Source organism: Cervus elaphus, chromosome 21 (assembly GCF_910594005.1).
Source record: "Cervus elaphus chromosome 21, mCerEla1.1, whole genome shotgun sequence".
In the NCBI taxonomy this organism is placed as follows: Eukaryota; Metazoa; Chordata; class Mammalia; order Artiodactyla; family Cervidae; genus Cervus; species Cervus elaphus.
The window spans coordinates 4,817,114-4,836,858 of NC_057835.1; positions in this window are offsets into that span (position 1 = coordinate 4,817,114).

The following is a 19,745-nucleotide window of genomic DNA, read 5'->3' on the forward strand; positions in this document are numbered from 1 at the left end:
GACAGCGGAATGAGTAAAACACAAAGAAAATATTTTTCAGACCCTAGGATGGAAGGGATGCTCTGACACCACTTCATATGACTGGGCTGGAAATGCTTGGAGCCCAGGTAATGCTGGTTAGCATGTGAAGTTCAAATACTCTTCTCTCATGGAAAGTCACAAGTCTGTACGGCAGTTTCCCCTAGGCAGTAATCAGGGACCTGTGTTCCCCACCTGAGGGTTTTCCACTGGCTAATTCAGAGGGAAGAGAACAGGTAACAGGGATAAAGAGCTGCTTCTCCACTCTTCCCACGTGGTCTCCGCTGCAGCAGGACGCAGCCCCTGCCAAGAGAACAAACCAAGTCCCATCCAGTCCCTGAAGCAGCTCAGCTGAATCCCTCTGGACAAGGTGCAGCTTCTCCACCAGGTCCTTTAACTAAAGGTGACCTGGCCTGCACCTTACACTCAACTTGCAGTGTGGAGAAGGAGGAGGATGGCAAACAGCAGCATCCAAGCTGCCTGCTGTGTCCAAGGGTTAGTCTGTTGTGGGGCTGCTGTGCGTATGGTGTGGATACTTTAAATGCAGTGACTGCACACACATAAGTGAGCTGAGCCATCGTCTCTGTGAAGAATGTGCTTCGTCCCCTGTGGGCAACTCCACATGAGTGCTGGAGGCCCTCTCCTGGTGGGGAGGCTTCCCCGGGACGGCACCCAGTACCCACACTCAGCTCCAGGAGGAGAGCTATGGGTCCTGCGCCTCACCAGGTCTGACTTGGCTTTCTGGCGCATTCACTGTCCATGACCTATCCACATACCCACCTGAGGAGTGAGGCAAGAGGCTGCGCTGGCCAGGACTGCCCAGATGTAGAGGGGCCCCTGATTGACAGCTGGGAGCTGGGTTAGCTTCCATTTAGTTCCACATGCAAAGGCCCCAACTAGTCATGGATTAAAGCCCAGGGTCCCCTGTCTTGCGTTCATTGCTTTCTACATGCCTGCTCTTCTCCTGTCTCTCTCCAGCTCACGGTACCATGAGACCACCTGCAGTGATGGGCTTGCTGACCCAAGCACCCAAGCTGGGCTGTGCTGACACTCGGTCAGCACAAGTCACAGGCCACAGGCAGTGGGAAACTCCCTGCCAAGCTGTGCTCTCCTCCTCCTGTGCCCACATCTGTCTTCCTGCAGCCTAAGTCTCTCTAGGGGGGCTCTGCTGAAAGTGGCAAGAAGGAACCAATCCTTGCCAACAGTCCAAACAATTCTGAACCAACTTCTCTAGGGTGATAGTTACAGTCGTAACTAGTCTACTCCTAATATATCTCAAGCAAGGGTCATATCAACTGTTGTGCCATGCATAGCAAGGGTCACCAGCTTCCACCTGTAACACTTCTGCCCTCACTTCAGTTCAGTTCAGTTCAGTTCAGTTCAGTCGCTCAGTCATGTCTGACTCTTTGCAACCCCATGGACTGCAGCACACTAGGCTTCTCTGTCCATCACCAACTCCCGGAGCTTACTCAAACTCGTGTCCGAGGAGTTGGTGATGCCATCTAACCATCTCATCCTCTGTCATCCCCTTCTCCTCCTGCCTTCAATCTTTTCCAGCATCAAGGTCTTTTCCAGTGAGTCAATTCTTTGCATCATGTGGCCAAAGTACTGGAGCTTCAGCTTCAGCATCAGTCCTTCCAATGAATATTCAGGACTGATTTCCTTTAGGATTGACTACCCTCACTGTCTGACCATTAAGCCAACTGCACATGGAGTAGATTCTGTTTCAGCACCAACCTACTCTCAGGTATCAAGTACTGGATTAGTTAGAATAAAGTTCAACTGATGTGAAGAGGCTTCAGTGGGGCAGAGGGCTGTTTGTGCCTTTTCAGGGCTGTATGCCTGAAGAGGGAGGAGCATGGGCCCCACTATCTGAGGGCTCTACCCTGCCCAGAGCTCAGTCACCATTTCAGCCAGTGGGAACAGGACAAGGTGAGACACTGAAGATGCACTGTGGACCACTTGCCACATCTCACAGCATTACCCTTGGAAACATCACCTTTGCTTGTATGTGCAAGTGTCAGGTAAAATTCCAGTCTGAAAAGGACAGGGAGAATGAAAACACAGTGAGGAAGATGAGCAGGCTCTCCACATCCACTACAGGGAAAATAACATGGTTCACACAAAGCCAGGCAGCAGCAACAGGAAAACAGAAGATGAAAAACAGATAGATGTCCAAGACAAAACCCACAAAAATGTGCCCAGCGAAAGGACATTTGAATAGAATGTGGCTGAAGCTAAGGTAAAAGGTAAAGGTCTGTTGACTGAATCAGCACTTTTGTTCAGCAATTGATAACCATCATTATCTCTGTGTATTAATTACAGTTTTAAGAAATGTCAAAGCTATTTGTGGTAAAGTGTGCTTAGGAAGAGTATCACCAAGAGGTGGCCTTTCCTACCAGCTTTTCAAAATTCTCTGAGTAAAGAGCAATACAACCTCCAGATATACAAGAGCCTGGGAGATAAGGCCTGAGCCATAGGTCAAGTCAATGTAAGGCAAGAAGGTCTGTTAACTTCTAAGAGAAAGTTTCTTTGAAAGCAGGGAAAGTGGAATAAGCTTATTACTGAAAAGTGCCTGAATAGCTCCTACTGCTCATTCAACTGCATTCTCGCTCTGCCTCACTCACAATGCACTGCCCACTGTACCGCCTCCAGGTCCCACTCATCCATCCCCTCCAAAGGGTATGCACACGTGGTGCCAGCTTCTCATCAGACTCCCAGAACCACTTTCAGTTGCCAGACTTGTTTCCAGAGCTGCCTGTCAAGGACTGTTTCTGCTGAATCTCTCATAACCTATTCCAGCCAATTTGATGCTAATCTTTCCTCCACAAAAAAGCTAGAAGGCAGTACCATAGAAAGTTCCGGAGAAGGGTTCTGAGGACATGGGAGGGAACTCACGTGAGAAACCAGGGCAGCAACTCTGAAGACTGTGCCCAGGAAATTAGCTCCCAGGAAGCAAGCAGCACCTCAAGCACCGGGCGGCAAGAACACAGGCACTGAGACACCGCTGGGCCACATAGCCCGGGGGAGGAGGAAAGCATGTCTGCAGCTCACAGCCAGGATCCAAAGCCGACAGACTCCCCACACAGTAACTGTAACCAACCCGTGGGAAGCCAGCCGGTGCCATGACTTCACCAGGAGGACCTGCCTCCCCCACCAGAGTCTCTCAGTAAGAGGCCACCCAGTGATGGGGACAGCTCTGCCCACTCACCTCCTCTCCCCCCAGAAGTGGATGGAGAACACACCAACACAATTTGTCAGCTGTCTCCCAGCCCCTTGCCAGCCAGTGTCCACCCCAGAGTTCAGCCTGTAGTAAACCCCAGTTTACAGGAGTTACTTGACTTCTCAGCAGGATGTTAACAGTTTGAATCTACACAGAAGCTTCACCTCATTTCTTAACAAACTTTGCAGTGTGCCTAAGGCTTCTCAACCAAAAAGGGACAACCCCTTTGAAGTTAAAGTTATCACATCCCTCACAATAGAACAAAACATTTTGAAAAGGCCCTAAAAGCAAACAAATAAGAAAACCCCAGGACTTCCCTGGTCGTCTAATGGTTAAGAGTTTGCCTTTCAATGCAGGCAGTGTGGGTTGGATCTCTAGTCTGGGAGCTAAGATCCCACATACCTCCAGGCAAGAAAAAACAAAACAAAAACAGAAGCAATATTGTAACACCTTGAACAAAGACTTTAAAAATGGTCCACATCAAAAAAGAAAAAGAAGAAAACCCCAATCCAGTTCCATCATGCTTGAAAGTCCATGGATCCCAGTTTCTTTTCTTGAAGCTGAAATAGATGATGAAGTTGAAAGAAAAAGTCAGCGGATAATAAAACACCTTACTGTACACTAAGGCCTGCTGTTGTAAAAACATGATCTAAGAAAGTATATTTGAGTTGAATTGCGTTCATTTAAAACACTCAAACAGAGAGCTATCCCCTGAATCTGAAGGAAGGCAAGCTGCCTTGGAATGTTTACCATGTAATATGGCAGCTTACCTTCAGTAAGCAGCACACTGACAGTTTAATTCCTTAAGGGTTGAATTTCCAAAATGTAAGTCATAAAGTGAGCTTTCTCATCAGTAGGGCTCTGCTGCTGTGAAATAAGGAAGAATTTATGACAGAATTACTCTCTGTCCACAGTGCAACTTCTGCTGCTGCAGAGATGCTGCCTGCGCACCTAACAGTTTCCCACAGTCATCACACAGATGTCCTTGCTCTCCACTGTAGAGTCTGTGAGCTTCCCTATGCGTAATAAGACCTCTTCTCAGACAGAAGGTTTCCCCACATCTGCTACACATGTAAGGTTCTCTGATGTTGAGTGAGGTGACAGCTTTGTTGGAAGGATCTCCCACATTCAGTGCATTTGTAGGGCTTCTCTGCAGTGTGGATTCTCTGATGCTGAAGGAAGGATAGGTGTGCCCCGAACACTCTCCCATACTTGGTGCACATATAGGGCTTCCCTCCATTGTGAACCATCTGCTGATGAGTAAACTGAGAATGCTGGCCGAAAGCCTTGCTGCACTTGCTGCATCAGTAAGGCTTCTCATCAGTGTGGACTTTGAGATGCTGAATGAGGGAGGAGAAGACATTGAAGGCTTTCCCACACTCACTGCATGCATAAGGGCTCTCCACAGCATGTATTCTCTGATAGTGGATGAGATGTGTGCTCTGGCTGAAGGCTTTTCCACCGTATTCATAGGGCTTTTCCCCTTTGTGTGTCCTCTCATGCTTAATGAGCGTGATTATCTTTCCAAACGTCTTCCCATACTTGTCACACTCGTGGGGCCTCTCTCCAGTGTGAACCCTCTGATGCTGCACCAGGGAGGAGAGCACACTGAAGTCTTTGTCACACTCACTGCACTTATAGGGCTTCTCGCCACTGTGTGTCCTCTGATGGTGAATGAGACTACAACTCTGGTTGAAGGCTTTCCCACACTCGTCACACTCATAGGGCTTCTATCCAGGGAGAATTTGCTGATGCTGAATAAGATGTCTCTTGTGACTGATGGTTTTCACACACTCATCACACCTGTTAGGATTCTCCCTGATGTGGATTCTCTGATGTGGGATGAAGCAAAGGTGAGCCCTGAAGAGGTTCCTACACTCATTGCAGACATAAGGCTTCTCTCCAGTGTGAACCTTCTTATGTTGAATAACCTGTAAGCGCTGACTGAAGGATTTTCCACATTCATTACAGTCATAGGTTTTCTTCATATGTGAGTTCTCTGCTGTTGGGTAAGAGAAAATCATGTGCTAAAGGCTTAACCACACTCACCACAATCATGGGGCTTCTCTCCAGAATGGGTTCTCTGATGCTGTCTCCAGAAGGCCTCCCCACACTCCACGCATGTGTGTGGCTTCTCTGCACTGCACACCCTCTGATGATGGATCAGGTTGGAAACATAACTAAAGGCTTTTCCACACTGACTGCACTCACAGGGCTTTGCCCCAGAGTGAACTGTATGAGACTGAATGTAAGATGGATGGGTACTAAGAGTTTTCTCACATGTGTCACACTCATGGAGTCTTTCTCCAGTGTGAGTGTTACAATGAATTCTCTGGTGCTCTGAGCAAAAGCTTTTCCATACACAGCACAGTTTTCAAAGGGTTTTCTTGACTGTTAATGCTCTGGTTCTCACTGAAAACTGAACTCTGCCTGGGCACTTTCACAAACACATCTGCATGACAGGCTCATTCTCATACACAGACACCCTGGAGGTTAAGGAGGTCCACACTTGCCTGCGAGTTTTCTCCACATGACACACTCTGGGGGGGACTCTCCCTGAAGATGGCCTGCAGTTTTTGTCAGGATTCACTTTGCAGTGCAGTCTTCCTCAGCAGCACTGAGCTCTGGGCCTCTCTCCTCTCTGGAGGTCTTCACATCTGCCACTGTCACTGGCCGGAACTGGGTCTTCTGGGGGAATTCCTCCTTCAATCCCTCTAATGGAGGTTTCTCCCAGAAATTCTGTATCCCTCCCTCCATGTTAGACATCTCTTCAAAATCAGATCCCTTGGAAATACTCCTTACATGTCCTGATTTTGTTCTCTGGAAGTCCACTTTTTCAGAAATTTCCTGCTTTGGAGTCAATTCTGTATTTTCCATCCTATATTCATAGCATAAAAGAATGGAAGAAAGAGTTACTCATGTTTTATTGCAGGAAATACTTAAAAGCATAAAGTGGGAACACTTATATGAACCAATTATCTCCTAGGATGATTTAGATTCTCAGAAAACAAAACCAAAAAATGACCTCACTGGGAAGAAAAAAGAGAAGGCAAGGACAGAGAAGCAATTGCTCAGAGCCATGAAAGCTGGCATGGGAGGGAGGGAGAGAAGAAACCCAAGGTCAAAGACCTCCCTCTGAGATGGACTAACAGGCACAGATGGGGCAGGAGTTTCCAGGTGTGACCTGAGGGAGAGGTGCCCTCGGAAAGTGAGGAGGGAGACTAGCACACTTGGTTGTTCATGGCTGACACTCAGCAGACATTCAAACATTTATTGATGTCGGGACCTGCCCAACATCAAACTGACCTGAGGGAGCGGTGCCATAGAAGAATAAAGAAAAAAGGACTCAGAAATAAAGTGGGGATCAGGGGGCTTACATGGCATCAGGGGATGCCATTCGCAGGCAAAAACCCAGATCCTAATCCTTGCATGCTTTTTATTGCTAACATCTACTTCCTTGTACATGCTCTAGAGATATCTGTTTTTTACAATTTCAGATCGGGGATAAAGATATACAATTCATAGTCCTCAATGTCAAACCTTCAGGTCTTTCATGACTCTCTTTAGCCCTTCAGCTAGGGATGACCTTTCTCAGCAACCCCTTCAAGGCTCTCATTATGAGAACAGTCACTAATGGTTTTCCATCAGTCACATCAGTACTTCAATATCTTATTTTCAAGATGTTTTTCCACGATGTACTTTTTACTGCTCCCAGCCCTTCACCTGGGGGTGATGAGAAAGTCATTCTTATTTTTCAAAGAAGCCCTGTTAATTATAGTACAGGCCTGTGCATAGTATATTCCCTACAGTTGAAAAATAAATGTATCAAAAATAACTTATAATGAATGAAGGGCATACAGAGTAACGAATAGTGGGAAAAATTATTTGATCTAGACAATTCGGTTACACAGAAGTAAATTATGGAAAACAGAAAAAAAAAAAAAAAACAGAAAGAAAGAAGCTATCTACCCGTTCAATAGCAGGTGCAGCATGAGGTGACAAAGCCAAACGTGTACATCAGTGCGTACCACATGCCTCCAATGTGTAAAAGTACCTGAAAAATTGTAAAAACTATGACACAACAGAATTCTGTGATTCAATGAAAGGGAATTTACCAAAAACAAAACTATCCGTCCAAAAGCACTAAACTATGTGACTACAAAGCCTGTGGGAAGATAAGCCTTGTGAGAACTGTGAGAGGGAGGCCTGTTCTGAGAGAACATGAAAGCACAATGGACTCTCTTTTGAAAACAGTGGTTATTATTAGAGCTGTGACTTTCAGACTGTTTAGTCAGAATGGAGAAACTGGGCTGAAAATATTAACAGGGTAGGCTCTAATATGGGCCAAGTCATCTTTGCAGAACTTCTTCCAGTGCTTCAAAGGCATTGATTCCACTATTCAAGTCTGGAAGGTAAAAAGCAAACAATAATTAATTCCAGAAACAAAGGAGCAGCCTAAAGGGGCAGGTCATAGATGGTAAAGGTCCTGAATTCTCGTGGCTTCTGTCAGGGGCATCTGAGGAGTTAAGAGTCCTCCACATTCTTGGACTAGAGTCTGAAAAGATAATCCTCAGATAATCCTCAGATTAGAGGTGTCATTTCACCAACTAGGAAGCAGAATGAAGGCTGTGACAAGACAAGAGACCACAGAACAGTTGAGAAGCAGTGTCTCACACCAGTTCATGCTGCCTCAGATGTTGGGAGTCCTTGGTTGCCTGTTTGTATTTTATGTGTTTTAAATTTTACTATTTCTTTAGCTCTTTTCAAAACATTGAAGTATAATTTATGCCTGTTTATATTTTAAATTAAGGCAATAAAAAATACTTGGGAACTCTATGAATGAGTGTGTTTATGAACCAAAAATGCATTTGCGTGAGATGGTGGCTATAAGGCCAGGACACCCATAAATGTCAAAATTTGGAAGACTTTACCTAGAGTTATTTGGTTTTTGAAGCAATCCCCTTGTTTTTGCCCTGCATAGAAGATATTTTATTGCTGGGTGTTCTTTTTGCAGGACTAGAGGAAGGATATGGAAAGATCAGCTGTCTTCTTCTTTTTTTTTTTTTAGCTGTCTTCTATATTTAGTTTTTTAGTTGGTATCTAAGGATTCAAGTTTGACTTTTTTTTTTAAATCCTTCATAAGTGATAGAATATTTTTCATCAGGAGGTGTAAAATGTCGTTGTCTCTCTTTTTGTGATATTAGTAGCCAATAAAAATTATAATTTATAATAATTTTAAAAATTGAAAAAATAAAAATAAAAATTGACACATGCCACAACTACTGAAGCCACATACAGCAACTACGGAAGCCCATGTGCCTAGAGTCTGTGCTCTGCAACAAGAAGCCACTGCCATGAGAAGCCTGAATACTGCAACTAGAGTAGCCCCTGCTTGCCACAACTAGAGAAAAGTCCACATACAGAAATGAAGACCCAGTGCAACCAAAATAAATAAAAAGATATAAAATGAAAATTTGGAATTGCAGGAATTTCCTGGCAGTCTAGCGGTTAGGACTCAGCCCTTCCACTACTGGGGCCTGGATTCAGTCCTTGGTTGGGGAACTGAGATGTCACAATTCAAGCAGCACGGTCAAAAAATAAGCAAATTTTTTAAAATTGGAGTTGCAAAATACTAATTTCTAATTTGGGCCTCGCTGGTAGCTCAACTGGTAAAGAATCCACCTGCCATGCAGGACACCCCGGTTTGATTCCTGGGTCTGGATGATCCCCTGGAGAAGGGATAGGCTACCCACTCCAGTATTCTTGGACGTCCCTGGTGGCTCAGATGGTAAAGAATCCACCTACAATGCAGGTAGACCTGGGTTTAATCCCTGGGTTAGGAAGATCCCCGGAGAAGGGCATGGCAACCCACTCCAGTATTCTTGCCTAGAGAGTCCCCATGGACAGAGGAGCCTGGCAGCCTACAGTCCTTTGGGGTCACAAAGAGTTGACAAGACGAGTGACTAAGCACGTACACAATTTCTAATTTGGTCATTCACTCTTTTTTGGCTAGAACTTCTATGAACAACGCATCAATTGTCTACTTATCCTGAGGGATAACACACTTAGTAAAAGCAGAATCAATCCTTTATTCTTTTATTTGCCAGTTTTCAGAATAACAAATCAAGTCCCTAGCATTCTTCAAAGGGGACCAGTGAGTCAGGAATTCTCCCCTGAGTATTGGACCAGCCCTAACAAGCCCTAAGACCAACCCCTAGATGTGACAAGGTGATCAAATGGTATTTTATCTGTCTACCAGAAGGAGACTTAATCCTCTTTCAAGAGTGTAACACCATATAAAGTCTCTATAGCTTTTAATCTATAATAATTAACAATTAAATGACAAGAAACCAGGAGAAAAAATACACAACTGAAACAACTTCATAGGTGATTCAGATATTATTAAGAAACAGTTTAAAACAAACAAAACAATGATTGGTATATGTAAGAAAACAAAGAGCTACAGAATGCACTAGAAGTCAAATGAAAATTAAAATTCAGAGTTCAATAGACAAGAGAATTCATTGGCAGATAGCAGGTAACAAAACAGAGGATTAGGTAACTGGAAAGTACATAAGTAAAAGTATTCAGGTTAAAACACAGTGAGAAAAAAGCAGGACGGAGAATACAGAAAAGAGCGTAAGGAGTAGGCACAACCAGGCGGGAAGCATATTGTGAGTATCTCACAGTCCTGGGAAGAAAGGAGAAAAGGAACAGGTAAAAGAAATAGTTTAAGAAATGTTGGCCTAGGTGATTCAGTGGCTAAGAATCTGCCTGCCAGCACTATTTACAATAGCTAGATCATGAAGACAACCTAGATGTCCATTGACAGATGAATGGATAAAGAAGTTGTGGTACATACACACAATGGAATATTACTCAGCCACAAAAAGGAACGCATTTGAGTCCATTCTAATGAGGTGAATGAACCTAGAACCTATTATACAGAGTTAAATGAGTCAGAAAGAGAAAGATAAATACTATATTCTAACACATATATACGGAATCTAGAAAAATGGTACTGAAGAATTTACTTACTGGGCAACAATGGAGAAACAGACAAAGAGAATAAATAGACTTATGGACATGAGGAGAGGGGAGGAGAGGGTGAGATGTATGGAAAGAGTCACATGGAAACTTACATCACCATATGTAAAATAGACAGCCAACGGGAACTTGCTGTATGCCTCAAGAAACATAAACAGGGGCTCTGTATCAAGCTAGAGGGGTGGGACGGGGAGGGAGATGGGAGGGGGCTTCAAAAGGGAGGGGTTATATGTATACCTTTCGATGATTCATGTTGAGGTTTGACAGAAAACAGCAAAATTCTGTAAAGCAATTATCCTCCAAGAAAAAATGAATTAATTTAGAAAAAGGATCTGTCTGCAGCCCAAAATAATAAATAAATAAGTCATAATAATAAATAAACAAAAGGTCTAGGATATTATTTTTAAAAAAGAAATATTGGCCTACATTTTTCCACAACTGACTAGTGTCTATTAAGCCATAGATTCAAAAAGTTTGATGAACCCTAAGTAAGGTCAATGCAAAGAACACACTCATGGGTATAATATAGTCAAACTGTCAAAAACTGAAAAAAAAAAATCAAAAGTAGCAAGAGGAAAAAGATGTATCATCTTCAAAGCAAAATAATACTGCAAACTGGCTTTTCAACCTCAGAAGTGGGAGATAGCAGACAAAAGGACAATTTTAATGTACTGAAGAAAATAACTGCCAACCTAGAATTTTAGGTTCAGCAAAACTATTCTTCAAAATTGAAAGCCAGGACACTGTGATAACAGTGGAATTAACTCTGTGAATCTATATCACAGCAGAACACAGCTGGCAAGTGTCATTAAAACAAAACAGAAAATCCAGTCCAAACTAACAACCTTCTTAATGTCTCTGGAAATTGTACTAAGGGTGAATAGCAAATGAAGAAATGTTTATTCAACAAAATCTACTAAAACTTGGTCAGAAAAGCAAGAGTGTGTGGCATCTGAACCATGACTCATTGCACACCCACCCAGCTCAGCATGACGGATGCTCCGCTGAGATGTAACTGAAGGGGCTTCCTCTCTGCTCCTCATCCAGGGAAAGTGCCCACATCTCACCAGGTTAGGCTGCCAGCATTTATCACCCCCTCCAAGTCCATCTGTTGATCTGTTGCTACTGGGGAAGAGCAGAAGGCAATTACTAACAGCTCCCAAAAGAATGAAGCAGCTGGGCCAAAGCAGAAACAACACTCAGTTCTGGATGTGTGTGGTGGTGAAAGTAGTCTGAAGCTGTAAAGAACAATAGTGCATAGGAACTTGAAATGTTAGGTCTGTGAATCAAAGTAAATTGGACATAGTTAAGCAGGAGGTGGAAAGAGTGAACATCAACATCTTAGGAATCAGTGAACTAAAATGAATGGAAATCAGTCAGTTCAGTCACTCAGTCATATCTGACCCTTTGTGACCCCATAGACTGCAGCACACCAGGCCTCCCTGTCCATTGTCAACTCCCAGAGTTTACTCAAACTCATGTCCATTGAGTTGGTGATGCCGTCCAACCATCTCATCCTCTGTTGTCCCCTTCTCCTCTTGCCTTCAATATTTCCCAGCATCAGGGTCTTTTCCAATGAGTCAGTTCTTCGCATCAGGTGGCCAAAATATTGGAGTTTCAGCTTCAGCATCAGTCCTTCCAATGAATATTCAGGACTGATTTCCTTTAGGATGAATTGGTTGGATCTCCTTGAAGTCCAAGAGACTCTCAAGAGTCTTCTCCAACTCCATAGTTCAAAAGCATCAATTCTTCGGTGCTCAGCCTTCTTTATGGTCCAACTCTCACATCCATACATGACTACCAGAAAAACCAGAGTTTTGATTAGGTGGACATTTGTGGGCAAAGTAATGTCTCTGCTTGTGAATATGCTGTCTAGGTTGGTCATAACTTTTCTTCCAAGGAGCAAACATCTTTTAATTTCATGGCTGCAGTCACCATCTGCAGTCATTTTGGAGCCTAAGAAAACAATCTGTCACTGTTCCCATTGTTTCCCCATATATTTGCCTTGAAGTGATAGGACCAGATACCATGATCTTAGTTTTCTGAATGTTGAGTTTTAAGCCAACTTTTTCACTCTCTTCTTTCACTTTCATCAAGAGGTTATTTAGTTCTTCTTCGATTTCTGCCGTAAGGGTGGTGTCATCTAAATATCTGAGGTTATTGATATTTCTCCTGGCAATCTTGATTCCAGCTTGTGCTTCATCTAGCCTGGCATTTTGCATGATGTACTCTGCATATAAGTTAAATAAGCAGGGTGACAATATACAGCCTTGACATACTCCTTTCCCAATTTGGAACCATTCTGTTGTTCCATGTCCAGTTCTAACTGTAGCTTCCCAATCTGCATACAGATTTCTCAGGAGGCAAGTCACGTGGTCTGGTATTCCCATCTCTTTCATAATTTTCCACAGTTTATTGTGATCTACACAGTCAAAGGCTTTGGAAAAGTCAGTAAAGCAGAAGTAGATGTTTTTTCTGGAATTCTCTTGCTTTTTCAATAATCCAATGGATGTTGGCAATTTGATCTCTGGTTCCTCTGCCTTTTTTAAATCCAGCTTGAACATCTGGAAGTTCACAGTTCACATACCATTGAAGCTTGGCTTGGAGAATTTTGAGCATTACTTTGCTAGCATGTGAGATGAGTGCAATTGTGCAGTATTTTGAGCATTCTTTGGCATTGTCTTACTTGGGGATTGGAATGAAAACTGGAAAATGAATGCGAATGGGCTAATTTAATTCAGATGACCATTCTATCTACTACTGTGGACAAGAAACCTTTGGAAGAAATGTAATAGCCCTCATAGTCAACAGAAGAGTCCAAAATGCAATACTTGGGTGCAATCTCAAAAATGACAGTGATCTCAGTTTGCTTCCAAGGTGACCCATTCAACATCACAGTAATCCAAGTCTATGACCCAGTCTCTAATGTAATGACTCTACCCATGGACATCACCAGATAGTGAACACTGAAATCAGATCGATTGTGTTCTTTGCAGCTGAAGATGGAGAAACTGTATACAGTCACCAAAAATAAGACCTGGAGCTGACTGTTGCTCAGATCATGATCTCCTTATTGCAAAATTCAGGCTTAAATTGAAGAAAGTAGGGAAAACCACTAGGCCATTCAGATACGACCTAAATTAAATCTCTTATGATTATACAGTAGAGGTGACAAACAGATTCATGGGATTATATCAGGTAGACAGAGTGCCTGAAGAGCTATAGATGGAGGTTCGTAACATTGTACAGGAAGCAGTGACCAAATCCATTTCAAGGAAAAAGAAATATAAGAAGACAAGTGGTTATCTGAGGAGGCTTTATAATAGCTGAGGAAAGAAGAGAAGCAAAAGGCAAAGGAGAAAGGGAAAGATACACCCAACTGAATGCAGAGTTCCAGAGAAGAGCAGTGAGAGATAAGAAAGCCTTCTTAAAAGAAAAAAAAAGAAAAGAAAAAAAAGAAGAAGAAAGAAAGCCTTCTTAAGTGAGCAATGCAAAGAAATAGAGGAAAACAATTGAATGGGAAACACTAGAGATCTCTTCAAGAAAATTGGAGATATCAACAGAACATCTCATGCAAGGATGGGCACAATAAATGACAGAACTGGTAAGGACCTAACAGAAGCAGAAGAGATTTAAAAGAGGTGGCAAGTATACACAGAAGAACTATACAGAAAAGGTTTTAAATACCTGGATAACCATGATGGTGTGGTCACTCACCTAGAGTCAGACATCCTGGAATACGAAGTCAAGTGGGCCTTAGGAAGTATTACTACAAATAGAGCTAGTGAAGAGGCTGGAATTCCACTTGAGCTGTTTCAAATCCTAAAAGATGATGCCGTCCAAGTGCTGCACTCAGTATGTCAGCAAATTTGGAAAATTCAACCATGGTCACAGGACTGGAAAAGGCCAATTTTCCCAGTCCCAAAGAAAGGCAATGCCAAAGAATGCTCAAAGTACTGTACAGTTGTGCTCATTTCACATGCTAGGAAGGTTATGCTCAAAATTCTCAAGGTAGGCTTCAGCCATACATGAACTGAGAACTTCCAGATGTAAAAACTAGATTTCAAAGAGGCAGAGGAAGCAGAGCTCTATGTGCTGACACTTGCTGGGTCATGAGGAAGGCGAGAGACTCCTGGAAACTCCTGCTTCTGATCCATCCACTTCTACTCCTGCACCGAAGCCTCTGACTGTGTGGGTCACAATAAACTGTGGGGGTTCCTAAAGAGACGAGTGTGCCAGATCACCTTACCTGTCTCTGGGGAAGCCTGTGTGTGCGTCAAGAAGCAACAATTAGAACTGGGCACGAAACAATGGGCTGGTTCAAAACTGGGAAAGGAGTACATCAAGGCTGTATATTGTCACCCTGCTTATTTAACTTATATACAGAGCACATCATGTGAAATGCCAGATTGGATGAATCAGCTGGAATCAAGATTGCCGGGAGAAACACCAACAACCTCATGCAGATGATACCATTTTAATGGCAGAAAGTGAAGAGGAACTAAAGAGTCTCTTGATAAGGGTGAAAAAGGAGAGTGCAAAAGCTGGCTTGCAACTCAACATCCAAAAGAACTAAGATCATGGCATCCAGTCCCATCACATCATGGCAAATAGGAGGGGGGAAAGGTGGGAGCAGTGACAGATTTTATTTTCTTGGGCTCTAAAATCACAGTGAATGGTGACTGCAGCCACAAAATTAAAAGACACTTGCTCCTTGGAAGGAAAGCTATGATATATCTAGACAGTATGTTAAAAAGCAAAAATATCACCTTGCCAACAAAGGTCCATATTGTCAAAGCTATGGTTTTTCCAGTAGTCAGGTACAGATGTGAGAGTTGGACCATAAAGGAGGCTGAGCACTGAAGAACTGATTTTTTTTATTGTGATGCTGGAGAAGACTCTTAAGAGTCTCTTAGATGGCAAGATCAAACCAGTCAATCCTAAAGGAAATCAGCCCTGAATATTCATTGGAAGGACTGATGCTGAAGCTCCAATACTTTGGCCACCTGATGCAAGGAGCCGACTTATTGGAAAAGACCATGATGCTGGGAAGGATTGAAAGCAAAAGGAGAGGCGGGGTGGCAGAGGATGAGATTGTTAGATAGCATCACCAACTCGGTGGACATGAATTTGATCACACTCCAGGAGATAGACAAGAACAGGGGTGCTGCCATCCATGGGGTCACAAAGAGCCAGACATGACTTAACAACTGAGGAACAACAAGAGAGACCGCGAGTGATGCAGGAAACCTGGATCTACCTACAGAAGGAAGAAGATCTGAGAAGAAACAAGTGAAGGTAAAAGAAAATCTTTTATTTGTCTTATTCCTAATTAAAATGAAAGGTCACTGGCTTTCAGAGTAATAGTCTTGACAGTGTATTGGGTAACTGTTGCCTGTGTAAGGTGGATGGTAGCAGTGTCCTGAGGACAGGAGGGAAGTCGGGACTGGGTTGTAAGTACCTGTGCTGCCTGTGAGGCAATGCAGTATTATTTGGAGGTAGACTTACATTAGTTCTAATACACACTGCACACTCTAAAACAAACCTTAAAATTCTTTAAAAGTATCATTGATATGCTAAGTAGTAGGAAAAATTGAATCCGATAAAATGCTCAGTTAAACCAGAGAAGACAGGAGAAGAGGGCAAGATTTCTAAAAAGAAATCAAGTGTAGTGAATAAAAAACAGTAACTACCATATTAATAATCACTTTAACAGTGAATGTCTAGCTACACCAATTGAAAGACAGAGACTGCCAAAGCAGATAAAAGAGAAGACCTAATTACACATTGTCTGTAAGAAACCCACTTTTAAATACAAAAATACAGATTAAAAATAAAGGGAGGAGAAAGGCATACCATGCTAACACTAACGAAAAGAAAGTTGGAGTATTTATATTGATTTCTGACATTGGAGCAAATAAAGTTATCAGGGACAAAGAGGGGGTATTAAATATGACAAAGGGATCATGTCTACAAGAAAACACAAGGCACCTTGCCATGTGTGCACCTAACAACAGAACATCAAATACCTGAGACAGAAACTGATAATACAGCACAGTTACCAACACCATTTACTCACGTCCTGTTTGGGTGTCAGATTTTTGTATTTTGCAATATTTCAAACCTATCATTATTATATTTGTTATGATAATGCACAGTCAATGATATTTGATGTTTTTAATACTACATGACTTGCTAAAGACTCAGATTATGGTTGGCATTTTTAGCACTATTTTTATTAATGTACGTACATTGTTTTTTAGACATAATGCTATTGCACACTTAACTAACTAATAACTTTTATATTCACTGGAAACTAAAAAATACATCTGACTTTTATTGTGTCACTCATTTTATTGTGGTACTCCGGAACTGAACGTGTCGTATCTCCAAGATGAACCTGTATTTTAATTGCCATACTTTTTTTTTATCTTTATGCTCTATGTTGGGGGTTTCACTGTTTAAAATTGCCTCAAGCATAGTGCTGAAGTGCTATCTAATGTCCCTAAGAGCAAGAGAACTGTGATGTGATGTCTTTCTGGAGAGAAAAATGTGCTACATGAACTTCACTCAGTACAAGTCATAGTGCTGTTGGCTGAGTTCAATGTTTAGGAATCAACAGTATATAGCAAATAAGCTGTCTTTAGAGAGAAACACGCATAAAAGAAGGTCATGTATTGATTGGTTAATGAAGATGTTGTGACCAGAGGCTCCTAGAATCCTAACTGCATTTCTTGCAGGAGCAGTGGTTTGTTATTTCCTAATTCACTGTTCTCAGCTACTTTATAGAAATACCAGGAATGATGAGAATGGACTGTACATAAATATTTATATCTTAAACAGGCTAGGTAAATGTGCCAAGGAAAGATTGTGTCAGTGATACAAGTGTGTCTCAGGAGACAGGAAGAGCCTTGATGGTTGAGAGTGAAACGTTAGGAGTGGTTTCTGGAGTGGCTGAGGGGGTGCATACAGCCAGGCACAGCTAGATAAAGGCTTGCCGTCCATTTTCTGAGCCTTTATAACATACCAGGGTGGGAGGCAATGAAGAAGAGATTTGATGACATGGAAGACTAGACTTTCTACTTCTTCCTCGCTAAAGTTCTGCAAACACCTACTGCCTGATTCTGGGGGTTTGAACAGGTGCTCATATTGTCAGGGAAGAAAAATGAGGTGGCTGGTCAAGCAGAGGGCAGTGGGGGTTGCAGGGGCCTGTAAGGAGAAGTGGGGGGTGAGGCTCAGAAGGCTGGCAGATCAGCAGGGCCAGAGCAGTGAGGTCTGGAAATAGTTGCCTCTGCATGATTTATGGGGCATGTGCTGGTTAGAAGTCAGGAGCTTGGACTTTATGCTGGAAGAAATAGAAGATTTCTAGGCAGGAGAGCATCACAGTTTTGTTTTCTAAAGACTACTCCCACCACATGGTGGTTCAGAAAAGACAGGAGGGAGGCAAAATGCAGCCAGAGAGATGAACAAGAACTCAAATGCAGTTCAGGTCAGAGACAGTGCGTGTTGCATGGTGGAGAGGGGTGGAGATTAGTTAGCAGATAAACTGATAGGTGGTTAAAGTAAAGTTCAGTTCAGTCCATTTCAGTTGCTCAGTCGTGTCCGAATCTTTGCAACGCCATGGACTGCAGCACACCAGTCTTCCCTGTCCATCACCAACTCCTGAGGCTTGTTCAAACTCATACCCACCGAGTTAGTGATGCCATCCAACCGTCTCATCCTCTATCATCCCCTTCTCTTCCTGTAAAACAAAGTCTGATGCTGTAAAGAACAACATTGCGTAGGAACCTGGAATGTTAGGTCCATGAATCAAGGTAAATTGGAAGTGGTCAAACAGGAGATGGCAAGAGTGAACATCGACATTGAAGGAATCAGTGAACCAAAATGGACCAGAATGGGTGAATTTAATTCAGATGACCATTCTATCTACTACTGTGGGAAAGAATCCCTTATAAGAAAGGGAGTAGCCCTCATAGTCAACAAAAGAGTCCAAAATGCAGTACCTAGGTCAAATCTCAAAAATGACAGAGTGATCTCTGTTTCCAAGGCAAACCATTCAACATCACAGTAATCCAAGTCTGTGCCTCAACCACTAATGCCAAAGAAGCTGAAGTTGAACCATTCTATGAAGACCTACATGACCTTCTAGAACTAATACCAAAAAAAAGATGTTCTTTTCATCATAGGGGACTGGAATGCAAAAGTAGGAAGTCAAGAGATACCTGGAATAGTAGGCAAATTTGGCCTTGGAGTACAAAATTAAGCAGGGCAAAGGCTAATAGAGTTTTGCCAAGAGAACACATTGGTTACAGCAACCACCCTCTTCCAGCAACATAAGAGACGACTCTACACATGGACATGACCAGATGGTCAATAGTGAAATCATATTGATTATATTCTTTGCAGCTGAAGATGGAGAAGCTCTATACAGTCAGCAAAAACAAGACCAGGAGCTAACTGTGGCTCAAGTCATGAACTCCTTATTGCAAAATTCAGGCTTAAATTGAAAAAAGTAGGGAAAACCACTAGGCCATTCAGGTATGACTGAAATCAAATCCCTTACTATTATACAGTGGAAGTGACAAATAGATTCAAGGGATTAGATCTGATAGACAGAGTGCCTGAAGAACTGTGGATGGAGGTTCACAACATTGTACAGGAGGGTGTTATCAAAACCATCCAGGAGAAAAAGAAATGCAAAAAGGCAAAATGGTTGTCTGAGGAGAGCTTACAAATAGCTGAGAAAAGAAGAGAATCAAAAGGCAAAGGAGAAAAGGAAAGATATCCCCATTTGAATGCAGAGTTCTGAAGAATAGCAAGGAGAGATAAGAAAGCCTTCCTCAGTGATCAGTGCAAAGAAATAGAGGAAAACAATAGAATGGGAAAGACTAGAGATCTCTTCAAGAAAATTAGAGATACCAAGGGAACATTTCATGCAAAGATGAACACAATAAAGGACAGAAATGGTATGGACCTAACAGAAGCAGAAAATATTAAGAAAAGGTGGCTAGAATACACAGAAGAACTATACAAAAAGGATCTTCATGATGGTGTGATCACTCACCTAGAGCCAGACATCCTGGAATGTGAAGTCAGGTGGGCCTTAGGAAGCATCACTATGAACAAAGCTAGTGGAGGTGATGGAATTCCAGTTGAGCTATTTCAAATCCTAAACGATAATGCTGTGAAAGTGCTGCACTCAATATGCCAGCAAATTTGGAAAACTCAGCAGTGGCCACAGGACTGGAAAAGATCAGTTTTCATTCCAATCCTAAAGAAAGACAATGTTAAAGAATGATCAAACTACCACACAATTGCACTCATTTCACATGCCAACAAAGTAATGCTCAAAATTCTCCAAGTTAGGCTTCAACAGTACATGAACCATGAACATCCAGATGTTCAAGCTGGATTTAGAAAAGGCAGAGGAACCTACCAACATCCGTTGGATCATAGA